Source organism: Chelmon rostratus, chromosome 3 (assembly GCF_017976325.1).
Source record: "Chelmon rostratus isolate fCheRos1 chromosome 3, fCheRos1.pri, whole genome shotgun sequence".
NCBI lineage: Eukaryota > Metazoa > Chordata > Actinopteri > Chaetodontiformes > Chaetodontidae > Chelmon > Chelmon rostratus.
The window spans coordinates 8534764-8554785 of record NC_055660.1 but is presented as its reverse complement, the minus strand read 5'-3'; the positions used below and the strand labels follow the sequence as shown (position 1 = coordinate 8554785).

Below are 20022 nucleotides of genomic sequence, written 5' to 3'. Positions count from 1 at the left end.
TCTCCATTTTTCTAGCAATAAGTGGTAGATGGCAAGCATAATTTGAACAACGGGCTCAAAATCAGTGACGATAAGTAGCTGGCAACTAACAACTGTTCCACAGTGCAGTAGTGAACAGCGCTAAAGAGCGTGCTGCTTTTAAACGTCATTGAATCACAACAAGCGCATCGTCACTTCAAGACACTCCTTTGAGCGGGCAGCCCTGTTGTAATGGAGATGCAAATCCCTGCTGCACTGGGCTGTCGCGCAGAGTCAAACCAAGCCAAGCCAAGCCAAGCCAAGACAGCACGTGTACGGAAAAGGGCTTTTAGAATGGACCATAAAATTCCACTTATCCCTGGCCGAGGGACTGGGAAAAACACCTGGAATGATTTGGGGAAATAAAGCTGTAACTAATGAAAGAAATGCTATCCCACGGCATGGATGTTTTAGCTCAACTCACAACTGACAGCTCAAGAATGATTCCAAATTATGAGTAATTAATCAATCTCTATTAAAGATTTCATCTGTTATCAGTTACAGATGTATGCTGATGGTTGCAGGAACATTCTGACATTTCTTTAGTGCACGATCATCAGTAACAGACTGTCATTGGGGATTGGTAATCAGGTTAATCCTCAAATGGAAATACCAGCCAGTGTTACTGTTCCAGACGCTGAAACTGGCTGTCATTTGGAGATCTTGTTTTTTTCTTAAGGTTCAATTTACCCTTCACTAATGCCTCTCATTTGTCTGCATAATGACTAGACTCACTGCAGATTTTTCCTCAACTCTCAGCACATGAACTAAACCACCTCCAATTTTGCAGACACAGCTTCCTCTTGCCTCCTTATCTTCTCTCTTCTTCTGCCTCTGCTTTTCCTTTAATGACCATATCTTAAGCCTTGGACATATTTCATTCTTCTCTTAGTCTTAAAAGCCAATGAACAGACTGATCTGCACAGACATAACAACTGACATTCACAGATGTGTTTTTCACATTATTCAAAGAGCCTAATATGAGTACATCAAGGCCATAATGCTTGCAGCAGCTGTGGCGTGTGCTCCATTTGGAAGAAAAAAGAATACATTTTAAGCAGAAATAGATTTAGAAAGAGTTTCTGATCAATGGACTATATGTTATGCACAGAGAAAAACATTTCAGGTCTTACCCTTTTAAACTAACTGTAGTACTGTGTGTGAGCTGTTGCTTTCCTCACTGTCTCAAGCAGAGTTAGTGATTTGCTGTTTGTCACTTTCGATAAATAAGGCAGCAATAAGGCAGCTATGTAATTAGCCTAGCTCTGTAATTTTGGTGTTTTGTATGCTTGATGACAAAGAATAGGAATGCATTTTCAAACAAATCAATCATTCCATTACATCATGTTCCTGTTCCATGCAGTAATATCAGCTGAGCCTTTCGAGGATGTCCCTTTCATACCCAATCATGATACTGTCACCTGTTACCAATCTACCTGTTTACCTGTGGAATGTTCCAAACAGGTGTTTCTGGAGCGTTCCACTACTTCCCCAGTCTTTTGCTGCTCCTGTCCCAACTTGTTTGAAACGTGTTGCTGCACCAAATTCAAAATAAGCATATACTGACAAAAATCAATGAAGTTAATGTGGTAAAACATTAAATATATTGTCTTTGTGCTGTTTTCAATTGAGTACACTTCAAAAAGGATTAGCAAATTATCACATTCTGTTTCATTTATGTTTTACACAGCTGCCCAACTGTTTTGGTTCGCATATAGAGTATAAGCCACTGAAAGTTAATTTTATCAAGGCCAAGACTAAGAAAACATTCACAAAACTGTATGAAAAATATCAGGCCATGTGTCATACGGTCAAGATGAAACAACACGCAAACTGTTTCTTTCCCAACTTTCTAAAATGTACACTTAGGATAGAATAAATAACAATGAATCTCCAGGATTACATAACGTTTATATTTGTACAGGTTTATGTAACTACTCAAAGTTATGAATAGTGCATACTTCTAAAGTATGCATGCTCAATCCCTTGACTGGTGCTGGTAAATCTATCCACCATGGTGAAGAACAGTTGATCTGCCAGTCTTATACTGAGTCAATACTGTTCACTGACATAGCAGCAAAACAACATCTGGTTTGTCTCAACACTAGGTGTTACACTGACTGTGGTAAAAAGGTAAACCATGTGAAGAGCAGCTGTATAATTGTGACCTCAAACTAGCTGTGTATACTGTAATGTCTTTTCTTTGCTTGTTTAAAAAGTGGTTACAAGAGATATCATGTCAGAAGTCAGTTATAAAAAACTGGTAGCTTTCAGTCTTTAGGAATCACTGGTGTCAGGAAGAGGCACAGATTGGTCTGTGGGAGTCACTGAATGTACACATGACTTACAGAGAAACACACAAACAAGGACACATAAAACCACAGAGTATAAAAGTATAAAACAAGTACAAAAACTGCCAACGACAGAGAAAAGGCAAAAGGGCTGATATATAAACCTGACTCATAAAATAGCAATAAAAAAATGTTGCATTCTGGGATTAAAATTACAAGGCATGCTCAGTTCCTTGCATCCTGCTGCAACAAGTCTGCATACCTGGGAACGTGTTTGTGTGTGTGTGTGTGTTTGTGTGTGGGAGAAAGTATTTGTAAGAAGGGGTGTCGACACTAAAAACATATGAATCATTTCCCACGAAATGTCACTGCTGACCTGGCATTACAGGTTGGCTCTGTAATAGAGGCTTACTACCCTGCAACTGTCTCAAACCTATCCAGCATCAGCAGAAGAGTCATCACAATTCGCCCTGACTGTTACAAACAGAACCAAATTTAGTACTTACAGACAGCGCTTCCCATAATCGGACGGTAACTAATTCTTCTTATACACCATATAAAACTAAAAAAGGAGTTTTGGCTGATCATGAAAGATCACTATCCATCACTGTCTAATGGTGCATTCACTGTGGTACTGCACGTTAACCATAAGCTTATACTATTTAACTTAATAGGAATATAATACAATATGAAATCTATAATGATTAAAACTGATGTGCATTTCTGTACATATATGCATGTTACATTGTGGGTTGGGTGGGAACCACAGCTGTAAAAAGTGGGTGACTACTGCATGTATAAACGGGGGTATCTATCCTATGCTGATCAAATGTGGACAGAACACTCTGAAGGTAAAGCTTAAAAGAGTACTCGACTGATTAAGCATTGCATTGTTGAAACGTTGTCAGGCTTTCAATGGACAAACAGCAGAACCAAAGATATTGCTGTTATGATTCCATGCATTCTTCTTCCCTATCACAATTACCCACAATGCAACTCAACTGGTGATAGTTCTGTAAGTGACTTGGGTGTGTCATGCTAGTAACAGCTAATAAAGTCTCAAGTTGCTAACATCCAGCAGAGATGAAGTGCGGGCAACTAAGGTCTGGTAAGCGTACTTATTTCTAACGCCACACACCCAGATTTTTGTCATTTTCAACCATATAGTTTTCAACCCCAACCAATGCTGACTTGAGGCAATTCATCAAACTTTATTCAGCTCCCTCTGGAGCCACATAAGTCTTTACTTTATACAATTTCTTTCACATATGCAGTAGTACTCCCCAAGACCTGTAAACACACTTTGATGTGTAAAATCAGAGATGCCCTCTAAGGTTACCGCTTTAACCTCACAGTGATTGTTTCATCACAAGCCCAGTGTTCTGGAGGAGAGCCAAACAACAAAAATGTGTCACTGTCCAAAGTACAGACTGCACTGAAGTTGCCATATCATTATTTTTGCAGACCAACAGATGTGAAATGTAAAATTTTCACACTTGGGGTGGAGCAACAGTTCAGCAGCATGTATGCATTGAAATTGCAACTTTCAGTCCCAACTACATCTGGATATGGCTTCAAATTGGAAGGAATGAGAGTGATCGTAGCGGCTGTTTTGGGTCTCAGCCGCCATGAAGGGCTCCCTGCAGTTCTCTGCTGTGGACGAGGGGGTCTAGGCATAATTACAGGGCCCCTCTGTCGGCAGGGCAGCACTGGCACTGACAACACTTAGAGACAAACACTCATTCCCAAACACACACAGGAACAGTAAATATGATGGTGAAGCTTCCACATGGTTCTGCTTGTAAACAGTTAAAAAAAAACTGAGATGCAGACAGACAGGAAGACCCATTACATTAAAGACACACACGCATACAGACAGACAAAAACACACATCGAGGGGGGTCGGTAACAAGATCTAGGATGTGTCACAGCATGACAGTGACCTTTGGCTTCTGACCCACTGGCCAACACACAGAGTGTGTGTTATTAGTGTGTGTGCAAGTGTCATAGGTATGCTGGGGGGTCTGGCTCCAGCAAGAATGAAAGGAGCAGCTGCAAACGCTCCACCTCTCTCTCTGTTTCTTTTTCTTTTACGCGTGCGCTGTGTGTGTAACCACTGAAGTTTACCAGACTCAGGACTGAGCGAGGCAGAGGCAGATTGCTTTTAAATTCATATGCCAAGTGGATGCCTGCCAACAGTTTGATAGGCCTCTCATCCCTCCTTCCTGCCCTTCCCTCTCAAGGTTTTCTCGCCATTCCAGTTCCTCTGCTAATCCCACTTGACTTTTACCTCTTTCCTTTGTCCCATTTTCATGTCCATTTCCTCTCCTCTTCCTCGCCCTCTCCTAGCCTACAACATTCATCTTCTGCCTCTCACACCCCGTCTCTCCCCCCTTTCCTTTGTCTACAAGAGAATTGCTGTCTTTTCTCATTAAAAGTGAAGAAGGTCTGTAAACTCTCATAAAACCACCCGTTTCTCTCTTACAACCCTGATTTACAGCCTGCTCTTCCCCTCGTCTCCCCCTCTGCTTGTGAGAAACCCCATCTGTTACCAAAAAAGACTGACAAGAAAGCAAAACTGTCGCAGTCACTAGCCAGGCTATGGCAAAAAACAAAATGGATAGATTCATGTCAACAAAGCAAGGCATGCAGAATAGAAAACACAACTGGGTGTTTTTCTAACTTTTGGATTAGGACATGAACGTGTAAGCCAGCTGTACAATAGCAGGCAATCTTCCCAGATCTTTCTTGGCTTTATTTTCATTGGCTGCAGAGTAGGCTGGGTCTAGCTGCGAACTACTTCCACTCCAGCGCTGGGAAGTTAGCAACACAATCTGTACTAATGCACTTCTGAGAAGGGTAAAACTTTTTTCAAAATTCTGCTGCCAGACCAAAACTACAAAAATGGAGCATATTTAGCTGAACTACAATCGTTCCCTGTATTAATCACGACTGATTTTTAAGCCCATGACTGTATATACAGCTCTAAATGGCTTAGGGCCAGCCTGCATTGCGAACTCCCTGTTGTTTTATGTGCCTATTTGCTCACTCAGGTCCTCTGCTGCAGGTTTGTTAGTTCATCAGAACCACAGTCAAAAGAAAAGCAGCAATGCAGCATTTTCAATTATGCTTCCAAATGTGGATTCAAGTTTTGAAAAGATATTAGAAAGGAAAACTTAGTGGCCATAGCCAAATATTTTGCAGCTAGCAAATTCATGATGGATAAAAGTGTTAGTTGGTGGAAAAATACAAAAAAAAAAAAGATACATCAATCAGCCCTTCACAAAGCTAACGAACAGCTGGTGACTGGTCCAGTCTGGTGAGGTACAGATTGACGGATGTACTTCCCCGAGCTCTGTGTGTGTGTGTGTGTGTGTGTGTGTGTGTGTCCACTATAACAAGGAAGAATCCGGGAAGAAAACAATAGCCATCTACAGAATGTGGTTCCAGAATAACAGCAGTAGAGTTAAACAGCCAATGCAAGCATGTGTGTGTGTGTGTGTATCCTTGTATTGTCAGTAACGGGAAATAACAGAGACAAGTAACACTCTGACTGAGACTGCAGCTTACACAAACAATGCTGTGTACAGACAAACACCCTAACACACACACACACACACACACACACACACACACACACACACACACACACACACACACACACACACACACACACACACACACAGAGCTCTGTGGTTTGAGCGTGCTCCCATGGCCATACATCGTCCTTGCAGCAGTCGTGTATAGTGAGTGTGAAGGACAGACGGAAATAGCTTCACTATAATTCCACTTGTATAGTCAGAGTTTAAAGCACACTCTGACACTCACAGAGTCTCCTTGTTTGTGTGTGAATTTCTGAACATCTCAATGTACTGCATGCATACAGCTAAAGGTGTCATTTTCCGCTGGCGTGGTTTCCACCAGCGGGAGAGCGAGAGGCAAAAATGACCACATAAGACAGGAAAACAGGGAGGAATTTTCAGGGTGTGCCAAAGAATCTCAGGCATTTCTCTTTTCTGGGTGGGTGGGTCAGGGCAACTGGGGGCAAAAAACTTCTAATTGGTCAACAAAAGGAAAAAGCAGACAAAACACACAGGTACGGAGGTGAGGGCATGTGTGTACACGATCTATTCACTGACCCTAAGCAAACTATGCTCCGTTTCAATGAGAGGGTGAGTGAAAATACAAACAAAGGTGAGAGTGAGTAGTCTTTTCTGCATATATTAAATAAAAACGTGTCACCTGTGACACAAAGCACACATAAAGTTACTTATCTACCTGCAGCACTCCCCACACTTCCTGACTGTGACACAGGCCATTACAGAGTCAAAGGCAGAGCAGTTAGGGCGCGCACTGATTATACCTTATGAATTAACTCCAGCCAACGCAGCCAAAATACTGCTGGGGTTGACATGAGTTAAGGGGTTTTGTAACAGACTCAGCGATCACACCCCACACACATTCACAGCCTTCGAAAACCTGTGACGTGGAAAACTAACATTTCAGAAACAGAAGCCAAGAGACGATTTCCTGGATTTGGGAAATTTGGGAGGGAATGTGGTGTAATCCCTCCCCCATTCCCAGATACACCCCCCCCCCCTTCCTCCCTGCTTCACCCGGCCCCTCTTTCCTGTGGGTGAGGGGAGGTCGTGGGAGGGGAGAAAGAGTACACCGAGAACACACTGACACCAAGCAAAACACGACGAGAGGAGGGAAGTCCCATTTCAGCCCTTACAGCCCGCTCCCTCTGTGGAACACACGAGCAGCCAGCGCGACTTCGCCGTAATGAGACCACAGTTCTTTCCTGGACGCGATGTTGAAGGCAACAAGCAGTGCCAGAAGCAGAGTCAGACAACAACAAGTAGAGCCACGTCTGTATTTTCATTCCTGCTTGTGGTTCCTGCTTTTTCCTTATCAATAAATACTTTTTAGAGACGCTTGCGTCCTCTGTTCAGCTACAGCACAGCAGCAAGCCCACTCTGAACTCCTCAGTCTCAGTGTTGTTTCGGTAAGAGTCACATTAGAAATCCCATTGATCATCATCTACGATGGGAAAATATCGGATTTTCGCAAAATCAGAAAAATATAAATGGTGTCTTGGTCATAGTTTAGTAAAATCCTAGAGTGCCACAGAGCAGAATCCACCAGCTGTGAGTTGTTTAAACTTGATTATTAACAAGCTAGCTGCTCGTCTGAAAAGGATGTGATACCATTATCCAGACTCTCCATTATGTTGGCCCTTGTGAACTTAGCAAAAGACAACAGTCGACTCTCTCATCTTTTCAAACAGTAAAATCGCACAGTGTGATGTGTGTGTACATACTGTAGCATGCAGGGAGCAGATAAACAGGAGAACAGCCAAGAGTTGCATGTTGGAGATTCATAACTCACTGAAGCACTGCTAATTGGCTACAGTTGAGTAAATCTGCTGGAAACATTTGTCATTAAAGCTTGAGCTCTTATTGGTAAGGCACTGTCAATTACATAAATTATGCGGCACATATATTGTCTCTCATGTATCTCAGATATCTCCTCAGTTTCAAGACTGAGATCAGCATCTTAAGAGGTATAAAAGAATTTGTATCCATATTTTTGTCTATGGTTATATTCAAAAAATAAAACTGCAAGCTCCGATCTTCTTCTTTCATCAACAAAGACAGCTCTCCTAACATGATACACGATTCTCATTCGGTCTTCTGCCTGTCGTCTGCGTCACCGCAAGCACTACAGCGGTCTTTCATCTTTTTCAATAGCAAAGGAGGACAGCCGTGTACATTAAAAGCCCTTATCCCTTTCTCAGTGAGAACACACACAGACAGGCAGATAGACAAGCACATGCACAGAAGGCCTGTCGGATCCAAGGCGAGGGGCAGAGGCAGCGGAGAGACCGTGCATCCTATATATAGCTGAGATGTGACAGGACATCCGAGAGGACAGGGAAGTCTAGACACAAACAACACAGCTCTTAGTCAGGCTGTGTGTGTGTGTGTGTGTGTTCGAGAGAGAGAGCCAGAGAGTTCAACATGGCCTTGTTATCTCACATTTCATTAGAGAGCCTGTGGCAAGCTGCTTCATGATAATGTCACAAGATTGTATTGATGTCACAGCCTAGTCCGATCTGATTGGCTAAAAAATTGACTAATTAGCCCAAAACGGCCATGTCAAAGAGAAGAAGACATTAAGCAGAAGAGACAGAAAGTGAGAGAGGAGGGGGGAAAAGGGTACCGGTGTAAGAGATGTCAGGAGAGAAAACGGATCAGAGAGAGGGAGAGTGACTCATCAGAAAAGGAATGTCCTCTCTCTGCCAAAGGAACCACAGACACCACTGCAACGATCGCTCCCTCTCAATACTTTAAATCATCCCCTCCCTCGCTCCTGTCGTCTCTTCCTCTCAAACAATGGCCGTCTCTTTCTCCCTCCGTCCCTCTCCCCTCCCCATCAGTGGAAGTTATCGTTGTTGTTTCCCAACATTAGCAGAGCATTCTTCACTGACAGGACATTGGTTTTGGAAGGGGATGACACAGCTAGCTGACCACGGCTGGTGGACCAGCACTGCGCCGCCAGCGCTTGGGGCGAACACGCACGCGGCCAGGACTGCCTCTCCACTTGTTTTGCCAAGTCAGTGCAAAGCCATGAGGCAAATTCCAGCACTTGTGTGGTTTATCAGAGTTACATTGTTCAATTTCACAAAGCCTTAATGAAACTTTCGTTTTATGCGATTGCAGTTTTATGAATCATGGTAAAAGAATTAAGACCAGGTTGGCCTTGCATCACATCCTTACCACAGATGTTAACTTATTATTACTCCCACCACAGGATATGATGTAAATGCAAGGAACTTTTCTGGTCAGGAACCCAAAGCACCACAATGACTTCGATCATGATTCAACATTCCTATCACCTGTCATCCTGTGCATTCATCAGACAGGAATGAGTTTCATACAATTCACAGACTCTGGCCTATGAAGGCTAATTGTCACAACAGATGGAAAAGTTCCTAGCCTGTAAAAGCTATAGTGAGCAAGGCTTGTTGCAGTGTTATATACAGGACCCACCAAACCAGACCACCACTTTTATTGTTTCAGCAGTCATCTCCTCACAAATTGGTCACAAGATGAGAAGCCTCCGGTAAATTACCGCCTGGTCAATTTTACCACCGCCCAAAGATATTCAGTTTACAATGGCGTAAAATCGAGAAAATCAGCAAATCATCACAAAATGGAAGTGTAGGAACAAGTGAATGTTTGGCATTTCTGTTGCTTTCAGTTGTACAGAGCTGAGATCCAAAAAATATGCAAAAAAATTAGGGATGCACGATAACTGTTTTTTAAAACCGATACCGATAACCGATAACTTTCAGCTCCTAAAGGCCGATACCGATAACACACACATATACCTAACATCATGACATCAATACCACAAACAAAACCAAAAACATCGGCGCACAGTGAGAGGCGGATGCTACGCAACGTACGTGTTTACTTTCAGAGCCGCTGCGCAGTGAGAGATGTGACAGACGAGAGTAGGCTCATTTTAAATCAATAAAATATGTTTTATTGACTATTATTATTATTCACTATTTTATGTCATATTATTGAATGCTTTAGAAGTAAACCGTGTTATAAGCGGGATAACGTATAGTGAGCAGGTTCCTATGGAGAAATAAACCCCACCGCTTCGAGTCGGGCTTCTATGTCATTCTGAAGAAAGATACATTATCCCTTTCTTAGACTTATCTATGTAGACAAACTGAAGAAGGGCAGTCCATAGTAAGGCAAGCGCCATCATGTCCATGATTAAATCCTCAATAACCTTAGCCCCTGGGTCATCTTTGGCAAATTTCTTCGATTTTTCGAAAGCCTCGCCGACGTGTGTCCGTCCCGGTGGCTTCTTTGCGGCTGGCTTGCTAACGTTAGCGTCTTTAGCAGGCGTCCTCATACGCTTTCCAAACTCCGTCAAAGCAGTGGTTATGTTTCAGGTGGCTGACCAGGTTTGAAGTATTAAAGCTCGTGCAATTTCTCCCTCCTCGTGGAACTCGCTTGGAACATTTGTTTTCGAATAACCAGCGAACTGTCCTCTTCGGAAACTATCAGCCCGATAACTATCGTGCACCCTTAAAAAAAATCTATATAGTCTCAGCCTTTCTAGCAGATACTGTATAGCAACATGTATATATATGTATATATGAATGTGCAGCCATTCAAATGTAAATAGATAAAGTGGCAGAAAGGCTGACCAGGCAGAAAGGAGCTCCTGAGTTTAAATGTATGCAGTAAAGCAAGCTGCAATCTGCATTAGTGCCAGGGCATTGATAATGTACTGCAAGAGGCCATATTGCGATGTATTACTGTATCAATTATTTGTCCCACCTCAACTGCACTGCAGAGCAAGCACTAACATTTCCCTTTTTAAATAAGCTTTATGTCTGAAATGTAATGACTAATGGCTTTTTTTGACCTTTTGACGTCAGTCACATATCATAGGCCTTATATACTTGATGTCCAAGTTGCTGATGATTACAGTTTTTGGCTGATATCAACATCACCAAAGAACAGCTAAACGGGCCGATGTCAAACACATCTCATGATGTGAACTACAAGCACAGGCTAATCGCAAAATCTTAACAGTAACAAATGGAAGCCAATTACAGAAGTTGCAAACATGAAAGGTTTAAGGACTTGAGGGAGTAAGTAAGTAACACAACACAATTCTAACCAGTGAGTCCAGAGATAACCGTGAGAAGTGAAAGGCAACACGAGGATTATGCAAACATAGTCTTAATATATTCTGGTGCTCATTATCATTCTTTATCAGTAGCAAAAGCATGTTTTTTCAACCAGTCACTTATCCTTGACAGTATAACTGTAATTGCATGTGAGATGTTTTGAATAGCATACTACATGCTTTCTAATTATCAGTGTGCTGCAAATATTTCACTTGGCATGCCCTGCTATCGTAGGTCCACGGCTTCTTGCTCCTGCGCATTCCGCATGCAATGGAGTTGCCTGCTAATAGTTGAACATCTATCTACTCAAGTGTTTCTGGTGAATGCAGCAACGATGGAAGGTAAGAGAAGTGAAGTACAGACTATCAAGTCTGAGTCTATCCTTGTTTTGAGACAGCGCAGCAGAAATCCTTGAACTCGCTGTAGTAGGCCAATTTACAGAGGCACCTGGGGCTCTGGCCTTTACAGCCTCTTTCATCACATTCTGGCTTTCCTGGTGTATGACGATGTGTGTGTGTGTGCATGTGTGTGTGTGTGTGTGTGTGTGGGTGAGAAAGTCAGAGAGAGTAAGGCAGGAAGGTCAGTGAGAGAGCCAGAAAGCCCTTATGCAGCTGAACTGGGAGTGATGGGGGGCATATGTGTGAAAGTGCAGCGATGTGGAAAAGACAACATCAGAATCAGAAACACATAAACAAAAGAGTGGGAAAGGGTGTGTGTGTGTGTGTGTGTGTGTGTGTGTGTGTGCGCGCACCAAGTGTGTGAGTGTGCCTGTAAATGTGTGTCTGCGTGTGGAGTTCCCTTAAAAAGTGAAAACTCGTCTGTCCTCGCAGGCCTGCTTCCACAGGTAATTTGTAGGCAGAATAACATGCACACTGACGATCCAATCACAAGGCGGACTTGACAGCAAGGAGGCAGCCGATCAGTGAGGGCTGCCAGGAGCTGACACATTACATGGCAGTACTCACACCCACAAAGAAAGGAAACAAAGACCCAAAGTAAAACTGAGCAAAACGAAGGCAATGAGGATCGCGAATGTGACTGAAAAACTGTCAAAAAGAGAGAGAAAGCATGAGACAGACAGATAGACAGAGGGACGGATGGATAGAGAGAAAGGGGGCCCTATCATTCAGTTACACACCCTACAGGATGAACAGGGCCTCTGTGCTCCTTCTCTGTTCAAACACACCTCACGGCTGTCTGCTCCCTGCAACAACAATGCACAGATATACACACACACACACTGCAGCCTGCCTGACAGTGGGCACAATAACCCCATTGAGAGGCATCGATAGGGGGCTGAAAGAGAAAGTGAAGAGAATGAGATCGAGAAAAGATTGACAACACACACATACAGCCTCTCCGACCACCACCACCACCACCACCACCACACATAAATACAGACAAACAAACTGCAGGGCGGTTATCTTGCCAACTTGACAGCCTGGGACGAATCTACTCGCTGCTGTCCTTAATTCATCATTCATCTGTCCAATCTGGTCTGCACACAAATACGCACATGCCTGCGTGTGCACACACACACACACACACACACACACACACACACACACTGGTTTGGTCAAGGGCGGACCAGCGGTATTGTTTCACAGGGGAAGCAGGGTGGTGATAACGGATCTCCGTATTCTTTATCTGATTGCTCACACACACCCACGCAGAAACACACACAGCCAACACAAGCGTGTACACGCATGCACACTTTCACCATCCCTTCTCATCAGCTGTTGTGCATGACCTCGACCACACACAGACCAACAGGTTGGTGCCGCAAGGCAAGAAAGTCCCAACACACACACTCACACACAGACACACACTTTATAACCTGTCTTACATAATTACATCCAATCTGCAGAGCACTTTGGGGCTAGCTAAGATAACATGGGATATTTTGGGGTATCTGACATGCTCACAGCTTCACAAGGTGACGTCTTACATTACAGCATTGCTATTTCTGTCCCTGTGCATGTGCACTGTGTACAATATGATTAAATGCATGTGTGTCTTCTTTATTTTGCGCCTCATAGAGGTGACAGAAGCTACCTCAGCAGAAGAGGGGCCATCTTGAAACTGAGGCACTTTCATAATACCAAAGCTAAACAAACGCGCACACACAAGCACACTAGAGCAGTCTGCAGTGCTTGGCCCAAAACTCAGCCCATAAACGTCCAAGTCACTTTTTCCATACTCAGCAACTCCTGATGTTGTATAGAAATGCTACAGAGGGAGGGAGAGTGAGGAGGGAAAGAAGAAAACAGCAGGAAAAGGGGGAGAGGGGCAGAATATAAACCAACTTAACAGCCCAAGAAAACTTAGCAATTAGCAATGACATCTTGGGCTGTGACGAACCGCAGGACTGCAATACCGTGGTCATGTGATGCCTACCACGGGGATGAGCTCAACCGTCAACGCCACAATTGTTTTTTCCATTTTTTTGCTGGTGAAAGTTAGAGGAGTGCACATTGTGTGTGATATTAACTATGATGAACACAAGAATCATTGTTTATCTGTCATCAATGGTTTTCAATCCTATGTTCAGTTGCTCTGCACTTCAGCCTTGTGCGTTGAAGGGGTGCATTAAAGACAGGGGGGAATTTCTTGTTCTTATTGTTGCGTCATGTTGGGCTCTTTCAATAACTCAGACGACTACTGCGAGTACGTTTTACGACTTTTCCTGAACAGAATTCGACAGAATTTAGCAGTGGGCTAACTTAACCAACTCTGCTCCTTTGGGCTCATGCCCCATGTGACCGCTGAACTCTGATGGATGTTGACATAAGGCGAAAGCCATAATTTAGATTTCACCACATCATTGGTCAACTTACTCAACCCAAAGCATCAGTGAATGAACAACAAAAATAACTGTTTTCAACACAGAAAAATGGCTAAATAATCACAGAAGATTTATCATTAGTCTCCAAAAAGCCACAGCGGTTCGAGGCTGGAAAGCTTCTGAAAGGGATACGATCACACCTTTTTTTTTTTTTTTTTTGGGGGGGGGGGGGGGATGGGGGGTGGTAAACTGCAGAAACCGCAGGGATGCATTGCTTTTTAACCACGGTAAGAAAAAATCCATACCATCACAGCCCTAATGACAATGTGTATTCACACAGACACACACACACAGACACACACTAGGTCTGGATGAACAGCAAGACAGCAGGGTAAGGAGGCTGGAAGGATAGAGGGAGGGAGGCAGGCAGCGACAAGGAGGAGAGAGGATGACAGTGCATTTCAACTCTGGTGGTACAGCCAGTGACACGTTCATTCTTGTGGACTGCACTAATACACCAATGCCGCAGCGTAAATCTCATAAAATCACCACAACCGCTGCCTAAAATAGTGAGTGCTGGCTGTTTACCATCAAAGTGTTTGCACTAAAATCGTAAAATAGAAGGCTTTCAGAATCAAAACGTGCCATGAGGTTTCATTATTTATGCTTTTCGACAAGTACACTTCATGAACACACCAAATGTTCACACAAGGAAGCACATGCATCGATGCAAATGTGATGCAAAATAAATGCATTAGAGCCTGTGTCACCCGGAGGGAAGCAGGGAGGGGGAGAAACCTCAGCAGGGCACTCCAAAAACAGCAGACAGGTCCTTTGGTAATTCATGTTATTGTCAACAACTTCAGCATCCCTACCCCCCCCTCCATGAAACACTGTTTTCACAACAAATCCAGCCCTTGTGAAAATTAATCAGCACTAGCCTGAAGTGAATGGTTTTTAAGGGAAAAGTCAACAATAATTCTTCTTTTACATCTCTATGCACAAACATGATATATCTGAACCCCATCTCTGCCTTCCCTGCCTCCAAGAAAATAAAACAGGAAAGTTACAGCATCATTCCTTAAATCACACGACGTAAACAAACCATTTAAACGGCTCCGTTTTTTTTTTTTTTTTTTTTAAACAAACATGCATATTATCTCAAGGGCCTGTCAGAAACTATCCGAGGAAGGCTGGAAACGATTAGCTAGCCGTGTCCAGCCAGCACCATGCACCAATACAATTCTCAGCCTGGCCCAGCAATGTGCGCAAGTCAAGAGAATACCCTCCTTTATGCCTGTTTGTTTCACAATGAACCTCTTTTTTACTTAAATCGTAGCTCAGCACATGCACACTACATGGAACGAGTCGCAGTCAGGAGCTGAGTCAGGAGCTGGAGCGTCTCCGAACAGGAAGCGAGGGATATGATAGACTGACCTGTCAGGCTTCTGAGGCGATTAGTCGACCAATTAGTCAATTGACAGAAAATCAATGGACAACGATTCTGATAGCAGATTAATTGTTTAAGGTATTGATTAAGCAAAACAGCCCGACATTTGCTGATTCTGGCTTCTGTCTTTCACTGTTTTGTATAACTTTTGGTCCGTTAGTCAGACAAAACAACCCGTTTTACTATTTTCTACCTTGTTCCACATTAAAATCATAAATGAATGTAGAGCTGCAATGGTTAATTGATTAGTTGTCAAATATTAAATTAATCAGTTTGAGTAGTTTCTTAAGGAAAAAAATGATTTCTTGTTTCTTAGATGGGAATATTTTTTCATTGTTCACTCCTCTATGACAATAAAGTAATATCTTTGGTTTGGGTTGGGAAACACTGGCATTTTATAAACCAAACAACTATCGATTAATTGACAAAATAATCAAGAGATCAATCGACAATGAAAACATTCATTAGTTGCAGACTTAAATTAATTGATTTAGGAAAAAAAATCATTAGTTGCAACAACACAGGCTTCAATAACGTCATCAGTCTGTGTGTCTGGTGAGCACAAACACTATCAACTAATCAACTAAACTTCAACCTGCTGGTGGAGGATGGAGTGGAAGGTCAATCCCAGTCTACCCTTCAAGAAATGTAGACATTATGACATGAATTAACATCTTGAAGCACAGTAAGCAGCTCCAAACTAATTGTGTACCGTATCTGAAGGTATTTAGGTGAGCGAGGCACAAATTAAACGCTTTGTGTGCGCGTGTGTGTGGTGGTTGGTTAACTTGTCATGAATGGCCGACTGGTGGTCAGTTTACCAGCCGCTTACCTGCTGATAGGCCCTCAAACGTTACATGAAGAGCGAACGGGTTAAAGAGTCGAGAGGTTTCACACACGTTACTTTGCAGCTCTGTTCCGTGTATCCAACATACGAGCGTTTTCCCCGTTAACCCGCTAACACAGCAGCTAACCTGAAAGCAAAGCGGCGGTCAGCGGTGGCCGCGCGCGACACCGTTCTAGTCACGGTTGTCTTCGTTAACAGTCGTTACATTCCGCGACACTACGAGAGGACCCGCTCAACGGCCACCACAGGCACAACAAAACCTCCGCCGAGAAACTCAAAGGAGCTCACGCTGGGTGCCGTAAATGCCCCATCTGCCGCCGCAGCCTCCCTGTCTCCTCTCCCCCACCTTCCCGACTTGTTTGCAACGCAGCGGGCCCCTCGGAAGCCGGAGCAATGCGTCGCCCAGAAGAACATGTAAAGTTACTCACGTTTCTACTCATTTCAAGGCTGGGGAAGAGCAACGGCCACAACTCCCCCCCAGCATTCAAGCGAAAAAGTGTCTGCATACCACATCACTCACCTCCTCTCCGGTGTGCTCACGTCCTCCTCGCAGCGCTCCTGTCTTTTTTCTCTCCTCCCCTCCGTTCTGTCTCTCGGCTCGTTTCTTTTCTCCTCCCTCCCAGATGCCGCCGTTCTCCGACAGGGGGAACCGGGGGACGCTGCTCCGGAAGCGAACGCTCCTCTGTGATTTATTTATTTATTTATTTATTTATTTATTTATTTTTTATTTTTTTTTTTGCTAAGGCTCCCTTCATCGCCTAATGTCGTGACTTTATCCTACAATTTCAAATTGTGTTACAGCTGAACAGACAAAAGTTCCTTTTACTGAAGGTCATTACCGAACTTTCCGAAAGTTCTTCAAGTTTTTCATGTTTTTTTTGTTAAACATAACCATGATGATGGGTATAAAAACAGAAAACATTATTAAAAGATAGGTAAGAAGGGCATACAGGAAAAAATATATTGCTTACAAAATAAGAGAAAAGTTAGAAAGCAATAAACAATCCTTTATCCTGGACTAGTGTGCACTGTATAAAATATGTGCAAAAGGGCTGTTTCCTGATATTCCAGATTAGATTGACACAGGACATTAAAAATATGAACTTATGTATAATATATATACTGGTTTCATGCGTAATAACTAAAAACTAAACTTCTCTAAAAATCTCATGTGAAAATAATATATATATAAGATGAATAAGTAACTATAAATATAATATTGATATTTGCTATGATATATATAAGTAAACACGAGTAGAGAATATGAAGATACAGCAGCATACCACTTAATGTAGAAATGCAGCATGCTGTTACATAGGAGGGTAGTAATTATGTAGTAAGTACTTAGCTGTCATAAAGTGAGTTGTGTATAAGGTTGATAATGTTGTATTTTGCAGCTTTGTTTTTCACAGATATGGTTTAAAATAATACATTTTCTCTCAAAACACTAAAGTATTCATGCTGGGCATTTTGAAAAACATCACACATGTCATTACTACCCACTTACAAACCTAAATATTAAAATATCAGCCGATAGATAAACATTATTATCAGTTTGTAATGGTTGTTATTACCCATTTATTTTATCTTTTTATAGTAATAATGTAAGAAGTAAGATCACTCATTGCCTTGCTGTATTGGTAGTAAATTTATGGATAATAAATCAGCATTCAAATTTGATTTCTCCTGTGTCTGTGCCCACTGATAACTACGAGCAGAACAATACAAAGCCACCACACATGGCAACTTTTGGAAGTGTTCAGTTTTGCAGCCACTAAAATGTACTGATAGGGAACAGCTAAAGGAGTGTTTAGTCTAAAATGAGCAGATCCATTTTGGGGGTAATTTAATTCAGTAGAATTTGCTGTGTAAGCTCAGCAATTATATAAAAAAAGAAGAAAACAATGCATAGGACCTAAGTGAATTATTGTGTAGATCAGTATCTCCTTTGCATAAAGAAACGTTTGGCCAGACATAAACCTGGCAGTAATAAAGCCTTAACAGGTTAGGCTGGATGCATTGTGTGAAATTCATGCACTTCTAATAAATTGTTGTCCTGGAAAAGAGCAAATGTGCTTCTCCTCCCCAAACTTGTATAAAATCTAATCAAGCCATAGTCCCAGAGCACTTTATGGGTGTATAGCATATAGTATTGGCCATACTGGAGTTGCATATGAGATAGTTAAGTGGATTACATTCTAGCAACTTTCAAGTCTCTGCAAGATGATTGTCATGTCATACAGAAATTAATGTAAAGCAAATGGTGCCTTGTAGCTTGTTTTTACTTGTTGGGTTTTAATTATTGTGCTTGTATTTATCTTGTGTTATTTGTGTTTTTACACACTCTGTAAAGTGTCCTTGAGTATTCTGAAAGGTGCTTCTAAATAAAATGTATTATTATTGTATTATTAAGGTAGGAGAGCGATTGCACAAGTGTAAGCCATGCATTTGCTTTGAAAAATAATGGCAACATTGTGTATATAATTTGTGGTTAATGGTCTCAAAGTGAAAAACCACAGAGTAATTAGTGTTTAAACTGAAATTTGCATGGTCAGGGTCCAGTTTGGAGGTAAAGAGGTCTAGCTGTGTGTTTATGCAAGGTGGGACATTGAGAAGATGCAAACAGTCACCATTAGTAGTTAAAGGGTCCAGCAGCATCAACATTTCTAGGATTTTTAAAAATGTAAATGTATATCTAAAATGAATATGGCAGCATGAACAACATTCAACATACACAATACTGAAGGAAGTATAGCAAACATGTTTGTAATGTTTAGCTTGCATGTGCTCATACAGAATAGGACAGCACAGTTTAATAAAATGATGACACCTGCTGGTTACTTGTATTTACTGCATTGTTTGTTGCACCTGTATGGTCATGCCAGAGGTCAGTGAACGGAATTCAAACGATTGTCCATGTAAACGAGTTCCACTTTGAGTCAATTCTTGTCCTTATTAAAGCGGAATAATCAAAACTATTGTCCAAGACAAACTTAGACAACATGAAACCAGAAGCAGCTTTATTGGCCAAGTATATGTGGACATACAAGGAATGTGACTCAAAGAAAGCTCTCAAAGTACTTACACACAGTTCCAAGAACAAATTACAGGAAGATAAAAATAGACTGCTGAAACTAGAACAACAAAACTGAACAAAGATAGGTAAAAATAAACACAGAACCATACCATACCATCAGGTAAAAAAAGAAAAGAAAAACAAAGTGAAAAAATGGTGTATTCTGTACTGTGAGTTTCTGTAAATAGTAAAATACATTTGGGCAAGAGTGCAGAGTGCAAAGAGTACTGCATCAACTATTGAATGATTAATGGAAAAAGGTTACTTTTAATATATACAGAAATGTATAGTATATGCATGCATAGGCCTACATGCCTATGTACTGTATATACAGCATGCTTAGATTTAGATTTGAAATGGCAAAAAATGATATTTGACAGTGACGATGATGATATGTACAGTGTGTCTTGAAACTATAAAATATATGATTTATAATTTGGAGGTACGGTGGATGCCTTAGTGTTGCAGGGTTATTGCACGGGGATTGTTTTCTGACCCTACATGACAAACTTAGTGAGAGTGAATGATGTGTGGCGTGTGGAGAGAAACACATGTCGACTTACAGGTATAATTATCCCAGCGTGTTACTTCACAACAAATTAATCTCCAGAAAGATATTGTGTAATACTTCATATTACAATTTCATGAACGTGTTGTATGTGTGTTTACATACGTGTGCGCACAAACAGATGCGAGTTCCTCCTCCAACTCCAAGATGTAATTCCTCCCATCCGCAAGGTGGCGCTGTGCTGACACACTTGGCCCGTTGTTAGCCAATCATTGGTGTGCAGCAGTTTGAACAAGAAGCGGGTCCACCGGATTCAGGTTCA

General features: G+C 42.1%; 1 protein-coding gene across 5 annotated transcripts in view; it reads right to left on the bottom strand.

Annotated features, from left to right (window-relative positions):
• The window catches only part of apbb2b (amyloid beta (A4) precursor protein-binding, family B, member 2b), a 49164-nt gene extending 32458 nt beyond the window's left edge, over nt 1–16706 (bottom strand). For 4 of the 5 annotated variants that reach the window (XM_041933224.1, XM_041933226.1, XM_041933227.1 and 1 more), the window contains exon 1: nt 16637–16706. The gene's annotated coding sequence lies outside the window, so the exon portion shown is untranslated. Of the gene's footprint in view, nt 1–16101; nt 16278–16636 lie in introns of those variants that run through there. The other variant, XM_041933225.1, reaches the window with a different exon arrangement.
• Between the last annotated feature and the right edge of the window lie 3316 nt (nt 16707–20022).